Raw genomic sequence first — 12,264 nt, 5'->3', positions numbered from 1 at the left:
CAGACATAACAGTAAATTTTATCCAGTTATACCCAAGAACGAGCAAGTTTCAGTTTGTTTAGCTTTGTTCTTAGAAATTCTTACAGCTACAGGGTTAGATATATGATCTCTCAGAACAAGATATAAGCGATTTTTTGTTAATTTCAAATGGGCTGGTTAGATATCAAGAATGAAAACGGATCATATCAGTGCAGTGATGAGGGTTATTTACATTTGAAAGGCATACATACCATTATCAACAATTGTTGATCCATTGCTGTGTTAAGGTGTTTCCAATACTTCTTGACAAACATCTATTTTGGATAATTCGTTTCGAAGATATTCGCAGTGCTACCTAATTTCGTCACAACACCGTATATTAGGTTGCTGTGTAGGTCTCTACTTGTTACTTGTGGTATCCAGTGAAAAAAATGCTTTTGTCTATCTTGTATGATTTGCTTCCTAAGAGAGAGCGAGAGAGATATCTTTCTATGTATCCATCTACTATCTCTCCCTCATATATATAACCAGTTCTTAAAAAATTAGAATAGCATCACTGCCTACAAATATGGAAGAAAACCTCCTTCACTGGAGGAAATCTCATGACAGTGACTTTCCAAAATTAGCTCTTTTGGCTCGTAAGTGTTTGTGTAGCTACCAGCGTTCTATCGGACAGAGTATTTAGTTGTTGATGCAATATCGTAACTGATGTTCATACTTCACTTAGTGCAGAACATGCGAAACAACTGATTTTCTTTCCACGAATAAAAAAGGCTCGTTCCTAAATAACAGTGTCATGAACTTCAATGCAACATACATTTCTAGTTCAAAACTCAGTGCTAATAGGCATATTTCTAAACAAGACAGTTATTGTTAATTTTTCTCTGTGTGTGTGATGTATGTGTTTGTGTTCTTCCGTTTAATCCGTTGCCTTTACAAATTTAACACTTGGACTTATTCTTTTGTAGTATTCTATTTTAATATTCAATTTTTCTTTTAAAAGCACGCAATCAATTGAGATCTCTTCCATGTTATTATTAAATTTAGAAAGGTTCTAAGTCATTCCTAATAACAATGCGCCTAATAATGCATATTCTAATACTTAAGCAAATCCAAAGAAATAAGGAAGTGTTGATACTACCTAAACAGAATATGTAGGTCCGTGTAGTGAAATGACAGAATGGAGGCTTTTGTTTGTTTTAGTGGGCGAGTTATGTGGCTCAACTTACATCTAGTAACCACATACAAATAAACGGAAAATTAATACTTTGCACAAAAAGCGAGTAAATTCTTGTTTCCCTGTCTGTTTAGATTCAAGCAAATATTAGCACTGGCATTTGACTCTTCACTCGCAATGGCAATACAGTACAAACATTAATTGTAGTGAGGATATCAAGTTGACTCGGTTAAGGAATGCAGCCATGTTAATGATGAGAAATATTTTGGAGGGCATAGCTCCCCGGCTCTACACTGGTTTTGCCTTTATCTTCGAAAGAAACATCATTTTTGCCCAATACAATTTTTGCACAAGTTTGGTTTGATTCAGTGAAGAAGTGCAGCCGATAATGTAAGTTAAATATACAATATTTAGGTGGATTAAGTAGACGTAGAAACATCCCTACCCCACCGCAGATTTGGACTATCTTCAAAAGGAACCAAATTTTTAACCCATACTAATCCTCTGTAAATTTGGTTTCATTCTGTTAAGAAATGAAGTCAAAAGAGAAAATTAAATATTAACATAGAATGTTGGAGGCATAGTTCCCAAGCCCTATATTCATTTGACTCATGGAACGGATCAATCACTATATATATATATATATATATATATATATATATATATATATATATATATGTACACAGTGGTGCCATTCTAATCTTTTAACAATCAGTTCTCTCTCTCTCTCTCTCTCTCTCTCTCTATCTATCTATCTATCTATCTAGCAATCTAGTGTCTCACCAGGAAAGTGCCATATTTTGAAAATGATACTATTGGTCATGACAACCAATCAATCGAGATATCGATGAAAAGACCACTTTATTTTGTATACAAGGTACTCCTATGCGCAAAAAAAATGCGCGTATACTGTAACTGAAGATTTTTCGTATTTATTCCATTTTCCTTACGTTTATAGGTAAAATTCAGTTATTAGTATGTGGAGATAATAGAAAGCAATCCATCTAAGGAGATATTTCCAAAAAAATATAATACAATAATAAAAATATAAGCAAAAAACAAAATTATGCTCGGTTTTGTGTATACTGGCAACGATGATTTCTAGGGATTTTTTCAGTAGCAGAGCATGATTGCGGAGGGAATACAGTAGGGGACTCGAGGAGTTGGATCAAGGAACTAGATAGTGGACTAAAATGTTGCATTTATTGGTTAAAACCTAGTGTGTAGACTGCCTGCCAAATATAAATTAGCTTTTGTAACTAAGATGTCGTACGAAAATATAGAATTAAACAGAAAAACTCTTATCTTAAGGTTCGAAGCGATACGGACCATGGTTATGAAGATTATTTCTTTAAAAAAAAGAGCCAACACCACGTAACCTCCGTGGTTAGGTGGATAGAGTGGCGGACTTGTAGTTATTTCATTATTTTGAATCCACATCGAATCCCATCCCATCCCATCCCATTTTTTAAAACAAAAGATTATAGGAAGTGTATAATTTTGATATTAATAAGAACCGAAACAATATAATAAGGAAATAATTTATTGATAGTATCCTTTAATCGACGTATTTATTCTGTATTAGAATACGTGTACTATTGGAAACAGTTATTGATTTCAGTTTATAGTCTTGTATGTTACTTCCCGTTCTTGAACAGCAGACAACTCACTTCGGGTTTGTGTGTTTGGAACAGGAAAAAGAACATACGCGACCTTGACAGCCTATCCAGTCTTACCCCTTGTTACATCGACCTGATGTTAAATTATCGTTTGTGTGTGTGTGTGCTTGTGTTTTTTGCTTTTTAGAGTATTGACTTTCTCTATCTCTTTTTTTTCCATATCCATAAGTGCAAGAATGCTTTCGTTGAACGTAACTAAATTATACAGATCTATGTATGCGGAACACGAATATTTCCAAAAGATAGCATGAATATGAACGATAATCATACCATATTTCAACATTATATAGTAGCGTGAAAAATTGATATTAAAATGATGTAACAAACAGGCATAAGCTTTTTTTCTAGCGTGGCAACACATTAAACGTAACTCATTAAATTTTGGGAATTACAAATTATCACTTTACGTGTCGTTGTATTCCTATTCTTTTTCACGTTCAAGCGACGAAAGAAGAAATTGTAGTAATAGTGATAAAAATTGAATTCGAGATTTCAATGACTTCAAGTTTCACGTCCCCACATATCGAAAAAGTTATTTTGATGTCTGTCCATCTGTTCGTTTGCGGTTCGTCACGCTTTTACATGCATTCAAATAGAGGCCATACTGTTCGACGTATCTGGACCGAATTCTAGACGAATTTTTTATAACACTTTATCGTTCCGAATTCTATATCCTCCGACACCTAAAAATAAGGGTAGTTTACTGATGAATGAAAATTTAAAATAATTAAATTGTTTCAAAAACAGCTGTAAAGATTTTGCTTATTTTTTTACAAGTATAGTATGAATCATTGCTCTGAAAAAAAAAAATACATAAGGTGTAATTTACTGTATGGGATGCGTGTTTTCGAACAATTTTCTCAATCACATTTCATAAATAATTGTATCATTAATAACCTAACAATATGACACAACTCGTTCGTCCTGTAAACATTCAGAAGGGGTAGTTTACTCTTCTCCGACGATTTTCCCATTAACGCCTGACGCAATTTTGTTCATATTTCATAAATAAATGTTACATAAATAACCTAACGATATGGTATAATTCCATCATCCTAAAAGCTAGAAGTGGTATATTACTTTTCGGAACAAGTAATTACCCTACGATTACCCTACGATTTTGTCGAGAATACTCTGGCAATTTTGTTCGTATTTCATAAATAGCATAACTCGTTTGTCCTGAAAAGATACACAAGGGATATTTTATTCTTCGGGATGACCTTTTTGACGATTTCGCAGAAAGTACTCAGACGCTTTTGCTCATAGTTCACATACAATTATTTCCTTAATAATTCTAATATATGGCAGATGTTATTTCTAACAGAAATATGACCAATGGGTACTTTACTTTTGGACATAAGTTGCTTTGAACAAAGTTTTCCAAAACACATTATTTTATTCGCATTTTCCAAATAAATGTTTCAGTAATAGCTGCAGCCTAACACGAGTCAGTTTAAGAAATTCGAGCGAGAAAAATCAGTGCGTTTCATCCGTACCCATTCTTAAATATGGGGGGCGCGGTGGCTCAGTGGTAGGTGGTGTGTGTAGCCGAACGGTCTGAGGAGTTAGGCTGATGATCGTAAGGTGAAGCCCATTGGGGGTTCGAGTCCCTCTGAAGAGCAAGGGTGGAATTTTAACTGTCCTCGATGTTTCTGTGTTCGTGTCCCTGTCGTGTCCAGTAGTCCTGAGAAGTGGTTAAAATAGAAAAAAATAGTCAGGAAGTTTAAACAAAAAAGTGGTAGAGTGTTCACCTCTGGTGCTTGGGGTCCCGGGTTCGATCCCCGCCAAGTGAACTTTGTGGTGGACAAACACCGTGCTCGTGGGTTTTCTCGGGGTTCTCCCACTTTCTTCATTCCACCATTTCACTCATCTCTCATTATCACCGTCTCCTTTAGCCTAATCGGCATAACCGTGGGACGTAAAACTCAAAGATTTCATTTAATTTTCATTCTTAAATATATTTTTAAATGTTACACCTAATCACAATTTTCCAAACAAAATCGAAACTTCTATTTAAATGTGCCTTGTTGTGGCCAAATGGTTCAAGTGCATTGGTTCTGGATTTGATTCCCGGTGAGAGTTAGTGTATTTTTATACAACGTTAAGGTATACGTAATAAGTAGGTGCAAAGAGAAAAGTGTTTAAATAAGCTTAACCAAGCTAATGAATAATACAAAGAAATAATACAATATTACGAAATTATAGAAGAAACGTTGTTAATATTAGATATTTGCGTGTGAGATATCCAAACGATGACTGTCAACTCCAAAGGTAAAAAAGTGAAACATCCAATACCAGGTTAATCAGTGGTCTCTAGGTAAAGCTATCCTACTAGGAAGTGATTGAATTACCAAAAAATGTTGTAATCGCTGAGAGACATGTTAGGAGCATACATTGGGTGAGAGACTTTAACTCATGAATAGTCTGCACCTTTTGTTGGTGTATTGAAGTGCGTAGGTGGTGTGTGTTTGGCACATCGGGTTCCTTTGTTGTTAGTCGCAGCTTTCAAGACCGGATGCAGTTATTCCCGGTAGAAAATACAAGAAAATATACATTTCTATTACTATTAAAGTAAATAATTACACTCATTCCCTCAATGTGACACTTGTTTGTTTAACTGTATACAGACAGCTGATCCGTGGAAGAATCGTTCATAATAATAAATAAAATAAACTCGACAAATATTCTTGTAAATAATAGGTAAAAGTTTGCGTCACACTGTTCATTTTGCTGGGCACGCCAGTGTGCCCTGTTATCCGGTTGTGGCACACTGGAATATAGGGTATGGATTTCTAATTTTTCCCAACTATTTTAACTGCTTCAATTGAAATGAATTTATAATAATAAGAGAGTGAATTTAATCTTCTTACCCTTCGATTTAGAAATAAGATCCGCTAGAATTGTATATATAAAAAATAATAATACTCAGAATTTTATAGAGTAGTTTGTTTTATTCGAAATGACATACTTCCTGCAACTGTTTGGGTTGGAATTATTTGAAGTCAAATCTTTAAGTTTTACGACCCACGGTTATATCGGCTAGGCTAAAGGTGATGAGAAATGAATGCAATGGTGGAATGAAAAAAGTGGGAGAAAACGGGAGAACCCAGAGAAAACCCATGCACATGGTGTTTCTCCACCACAAAATTCACTTGGTGCGAGCTGGGGTCGACCCAAGGATCCCATGCACCAAAGGTGAACGCTTTATCACTGAGCTACCGCGGCCCCTCTGAAATTATTTATAGGAGAGAGTGACTACTTTATGAAAACTTGATATCGAACACATTTGTTTAAAAATACCAGCTTTTTGAGAAATATTGCTTAATATTCAGAAAAACCTGTCAATAAAATAATAATAATAATAATAACAATAATAACTATTATTATTATTATTATTATTATTATTATTATTATTATTATTATTATTATTATTATTATTATTAATTAGCTTAAGTTAAAAACTCTCTGGACCTAGTGCATTGGCACAATTCCACGAATTAAAAAGAATGTGTTTACTTCTCATGTAAGTGTAGAAGGACTTAATCCCTGTTGCTTTCAATATACGAAGAAAGTGTCCAACTTTCAAATGATATGCTACATAAAATGACCTATGCAACATAATGTAGTATAGAGTCATCATTTCAGGTTGCCTAAAGAACACTTTCGTTTTAGCAAGAAAGGAAGAAAATAGAAAATACTGAGTTTTAACCTAATAGAAAGTTTGCAGATTTAAGGGAAAATGCACAGAGTTGTTGGATATAAAATGTAGTTCGGATTAATGGAGTAAGACACCGTAAATAGTTTATTGTTTGAAATATACTGGGAGTGACCAAGCCATTACATATGGAAATATCGAAAGAGATACGTTAATGGTGTTAGTTGCAAACTGTTTTAGAAATGAAAAATTTAAGGAAATCTCTAAAACTCTGATATCACAGATCCAAGTTGACTGACTAAGTAAAACTGCTAAATCTGAGTAAAGCCAAAAAAAAAAAAAAAAAGTATTAATGACCTGTGTTACAGTTTCAGACATATCATTCTCATATCAAAACTACGATAGAAATAAATTATGAATAAAGGTGAATTCACAGTTCTGGAATACCAACAAATGATTTTGCTAGATGTAAATTTTCGGAAAATTTTTTAAATAATTTTTTAGATTTATTTTTTTGTTTGTTTATTAGCTTCCCCATGCCGTAAACGTCGCCAACTCCTAGTGGCCCACTTGCCGGTAAATGGCGATCGTCGATATAGCGACGCGTCGAAGGATTGCCGCTAGTGTGCCACTAGTGGCAGGGTTTCGTCGAGTCAAAGCAGATATCTAGAATCGGGGGTATCGGGAAGAAAATATTTGCAACCCATCGCATTGACAGCAGAGGAAGATATCGAACTAACGGACAACGAGGAAGTTGAAACAATAATTAAGAAACTAAAAACTAAAAAAGCTCCAGGATTGGATGGTATAGTAAATGAGATCTACAAAAATAAAAAGGATATTTGGACTCCATATCTAACAAAATTGTTCAACACCCTACTTAAGAAGCAGATATTTCCCTCGTTGTGGAAAGAATCGAAATTGCTAATTTTGTTAAAAAGTCAGGATAAAGATTTAACAGAAGTGAGTTCTTACCGTCCAATCTGCCTTTTGAGAAACATCTCAAAATTATTAGAAAGGATAATAGGAAATAGAATTCGACGAAAGCATAGAAATATCGAAGAAGATAGTTTACAATATGGCTTCAGAAAGGGCAAATCTACGGAAGATGCCTTAAATGCATATGTGTATCAAGTTAATTAAAGTAGCATGGAAAGAAAATATGCACTGGCCCTGTTTTTTGACATAGAGGGAGCGTTTGATAACTTATGGACACCGTCTCTCATTGAAAGGTTAAAAGAGCTAAATTTATCACAATATTTAGTAAATATAGTTAGGGATTACTTCTTGAATAGACAGATCATCATCCATGAAAACCTGGGAAATATCAAAGTTACTGCACAAAAGGGATGTCCGCAAGGATCGATCTTAGGACCATTGATGTGGGATTTGGAATACCAGCCGTGTTTAGAAAGACTAAACCAATTAGAGGAAAGTGAACGAGTAATTGTTTTTGCTGATGATTTGGCTGTAATAATCTCAGCAAACTCTAGAATAGAATTGGAAAGAAAATCAGCACGAATTATAAACGAATTACTTGATTGGTGTGGAAAGTCTAAGCTAAAATATCTGAGAGGAAAACGAAATACATGATTTTTGGAATTATTAAGAGGACCAATAATTAAAATAGGCAACAGTAAGATCGAGAGGGTATCAGTATTTAAATATTTAGGGATTATGATAGACGATAAACTGAGTTTTGGAGAGCATATTAATTATGTTACTTAAAAGGTCATAAAGTAACTAATAAACTCATTTCATTGGCTCAAACAAATTATAGGCTACCGAGAAAATTAATTAAGACTTATCAGGAGGTAATCCTAAGCGCCTCGATGAACTATGCTTCCAGCGTATGGGCACGTTGATTATTAGAGAATAACTCCTTAAAAGCAAAAATAAATCGCCCACAAAGAAACCTTTTAATTCGGCTCATTGGTGCCTTCAGCACGACACCGCACAGCGCGTTGTGTATTTTGATGGGTTTTAAACCAATGTATTTAACAGTAATCCAGAGAGCGGCAACATATTGGTATAAAAAAGGAAATTTAAATAAGACGAAAGAACTTTTAGGGACCAAAGCACAAAAACTCGATGAAATAGAAAGACAAATTCAACAAAAATGGATACAGGACTGGCAAGTAGACAAAACATCAAGAAGATTATTCACGTTTATTCCAGACGTTGGAACGCGACTCAAATGGAATTACTTCAATCCCAACAAAGGACTAATTCATTTCCTAACAGGACATGGTCCCTTTCCAACCCATCTTTATAGAATCAACAAAAAAGAACATGATAGCTGTGAATATGGAGAACAAGGGACACCTGAACACAGTGTTCTGTGGTGCCCGTTCCTGGAGGAGTACTTGCGAATTCGTGACCAAATTAGACAGAAAGATATAAAAGCTATCTTGGAAGATGAAGAGGATTGTAGAATCATGGCACATGTAACAGAGGAATACTCAGAACTATGCAGAAAACATTTTACAGACAAAACACAAACTAAATGAACATAAAATATGGAAAACAGAATGAATGAGGATTCCTCCCTCCTGGACCGAAGGAAACTTCTGGAAGCGCTGGATCTCCGCGCCCCCAGGAAGGAGGTTGAGTGATGGTGTGTGAGTGCCTAGAGCATTCTCGGTCTTTGACTGGTAAGGAACTCCGGATGCTCTGGGAGCGTATGTGTGATGCGATGGTGACGGAATGAGTGTTAAATCTAGAGCCGTGGGAATAAATATACACTAATATGTAATAGAAACAATCATATAAAAATATCCCAATTTTGACATGAAGACTCGGAAATAGAGCATCATCTCGAAGCCGCTTCGCGATTCGGTTACGATAGCGTGCGACTTTCGGTCCGTGGGTACGCGGCGGCGGGACACAACTGACCAGGGCCCGCACTAAGTGCTCCGAGTGTGTCCTGGGCCTCATGTCGATACTCACAGTCCGTTTCTGATGTGTAGGATGAACCGAGATCAATGAATAATACAGCTACATCAACAAATACAGCCATAATCAAAATTTTTTAAAAATCAGTGAACCAACTTTATCGATAAGACACTTAAATGCATTATAGAAAAGTGGTGTATTAATGAAGTGATGTGTATATAGTGATTATTAACCACACAGCGGAAACCGTGACACAGGAGAGGAACGCACATACAGGTGAAAATCATTTAGGTGAGAAACCAAGATTAGGAAGAGTATCAGCAGTCAGCAGTAAGCAGACACCGAAGTTATCAGACTGTGATAACAGGAATTTTTCGTGTTATTTAATAAACTCTTAAAATCAATAAGACGAAAATAGAAAATGTATGTTTCGGAAATATTAAACAATTGTCAACTTACTATATATGACAATTTAGGTAGTAGCTAGATAGCAATCAAATTTGTTACGTAATACGATAATAAAATTAGATAGGAATTAGATAGTAATTTAATTCTTATTTAGTTAGTTAATATTGATTAGATAGTTCAAGTCCTTTTGTTTTTCTTTTCGTTTTTCTTTTTGTTTTTAAAATTTTGTTTTGTTTTATTTGTTGTTCATTGTTGTTGGATGTTGAGTGTTGTGGTCCGTTTTCCTTGTTCCCTGTGGTCCTTCCCACCGTTTTCCTTGTTCCCTGTCTTCTTTCCAATTATTGCAAATAAAGGATGATGAAAAAGGCTAAAGAAAAACAAAATGCGATGATGATAGCCCGTTTCGGTTAAAGTCTTCAGATGCCGAAACTGAAGAGGCAGATCTGAGAAAAAAATCGGGGGTATTGAAGTTACCACCACGTAAGAACGAGGACTTCATTTTGGTGCGCGCTCGTTTGATTTGTCACGGAGAATCGTAAAGGGGCCAACATGAACTATCACCAGTCATGTGCATGCGGTTATTATATATATTTTTAAGAGCTGAAATAATATATTACACAATATTATACATTTGCATCAAACAGTAATTTACAGCAATATATGATTGGAAAAATATGTAAATAAGTTTCGTAGATATAGCGTAGAGTAGGATATATAGTATTCGGAGATATAGATTATATATTATTTTTCGCTGACGAATTGTTATTATAAGGAGAATACTTGAACTCCGGGGGTCAAGAGTAACTCCTGCCTTTACATCATGAAGTGAAAAATCTTGAGATGGGTGCGTATAATTGTATGAATTTAGTTGGCAACTGTCGCCGATCACTAGCAAGTGAATATGGGAGAACTATGAAAAAAGTAAATAGACGCTTGCCATTTTGTTATAAAATTACATGACGAGTGCATTTGATCTGATTCCAAACAGTTATCTTCAAATATACACGGTTAAAGGAGCACTCTGATTAGAAATATTAAAAAGACTTCAACGATTTATCGTCTTCATAGTCGCTTCCGTGGCGAGTTCGGAAGATTACGCAACTAGTAACCCTAAGGTTGATGGTTCACGCCCAGCTCACGGCACTTTTGTTTTATTTTTTAAAAATATGTTTTTAGACACCTTGATGCAAAGAAATTACGCATATAGGCGATTTAACGTATTTTAGGGGAATAATTTTGTGGTTCGTTGGCGTCCCGTCGCTTCTCTGCCGGTGGTGGTATAATTTTCAAAACGGAAGTGTTACCAATTTTTGGCTGCGTAACCGCCAATTTTGGGGGACATGTCACTAGTTGCCTATCAGTGGTCCACCGACGCTTACGGCATGGGATTTTCCCCTCACGAGTGAGGCAGATTGTAATCGACCAAGAGTGTTTTGGAAAAATGGGAAACATCTTCCGACTTCGACTTCTGAATAATACGTTTAGGATCAAGTCGAATCAAGGCTGCGCCACGGGAAGGTAGAACAAGTGAGGCAATCGTTCCAAGCACTACGCTCGAGAGCTTCCGTTTCATTCAAGACTTAGACTCTTCAGGAAAAGTAACAAGTTTATTACTTGTAATTCATTCTTTGAGTCAAAGTATTTTACAATAAACCATCGTTTTGTAAGATATTTTTACGATTGTATACTATTAATTTCGAAAATTGTACTCATAATATAATTTCCCATCATGGATTTGAGAAAACCAAAGTTGGAACAAAGAAAGATCTTCGATCCACATGTCTCTTCATGTTTGATATGGAAGTCTCATCTTCATTATTGACCCTTAATTTATTTTAGTCCTAGGCAACGCTAATCGACGGGATGGCTCTAAGTGAAAACATTCATTTAGATGGTTAAGTAATCAGAAAATTCCTGCTGTTATTTCAGGAAACACAACAGATCTTGAGGAAAAAAAAAAAAAAAACAATTTTGCTTACCAGGGGAGGGAGTAAATCATCTGCATACGTTTTCTTAACTAGGAAGAAGGCAAGGGCGTCGATCCTGGGGGGCCGGACCCGCCCAAAGCTCATGTAGGCCACCTTTGTATTTATGAATATACAATATTTGGCATAATTTGAGTGTAATTTGTCTTAAAATCCTCATATATATATATATATATATATATATATATATATATATATATATATATATATATATCTTATGCATTTGAATGCCCCCCCCCAAATTTACAGAAAAATTGGCGTCCTTGGAAGGTCTAGTGAAATGAATAAAAATGTGATAACGTAATGCTTGATTAACTCTATCTAATGGAGGAAAGTAAATTAGTATTCAACACTTCTTTCAATTTTAAGCATTTCAAAGATTCTCGTAATTTAGTAGCGTCCCGGATTTGCATTTTTGAAGTACGGGAACTTTATCTATACCTTAACGTGGGAATCGGTTTCGGACCATGCACTTAAGCCGCTTTG

General features: G+C 35.3%; 1 protein-coding gene across 1 annotated transcript in view; it reads right to left on the bottom strand.

The window, feature by feature from the left end:
* Positions 1-12,264, bottom strand: part of LOC145685413 (transmembrane protease serine 9-like) — a 54,291-nt gene that overhangs the window by 19,768 nt on the left and 22,259 nt on the right. The gene's annotated exons all lie outside the window — the stretch shown is intronic.

This window comes from Thermobia domestica, chromosome 5 (genome assembly GCF_964235325.1).
Source record: "Thermobia domestica chromosome 5, izTheDome1.hap1.1, whole genome shotgun sequence".
NCBI lineage: Eukaryota > Metazoa > Arthropoda > Insecta > Zygentoma > Lepismatidae > Thermobia > Thermobia domestica.
The sequence above is the reverse complement of the archived record's forward strand: the minus strand, read 5'-3'. Positions and strand labels throughout refer to the sequence as shown.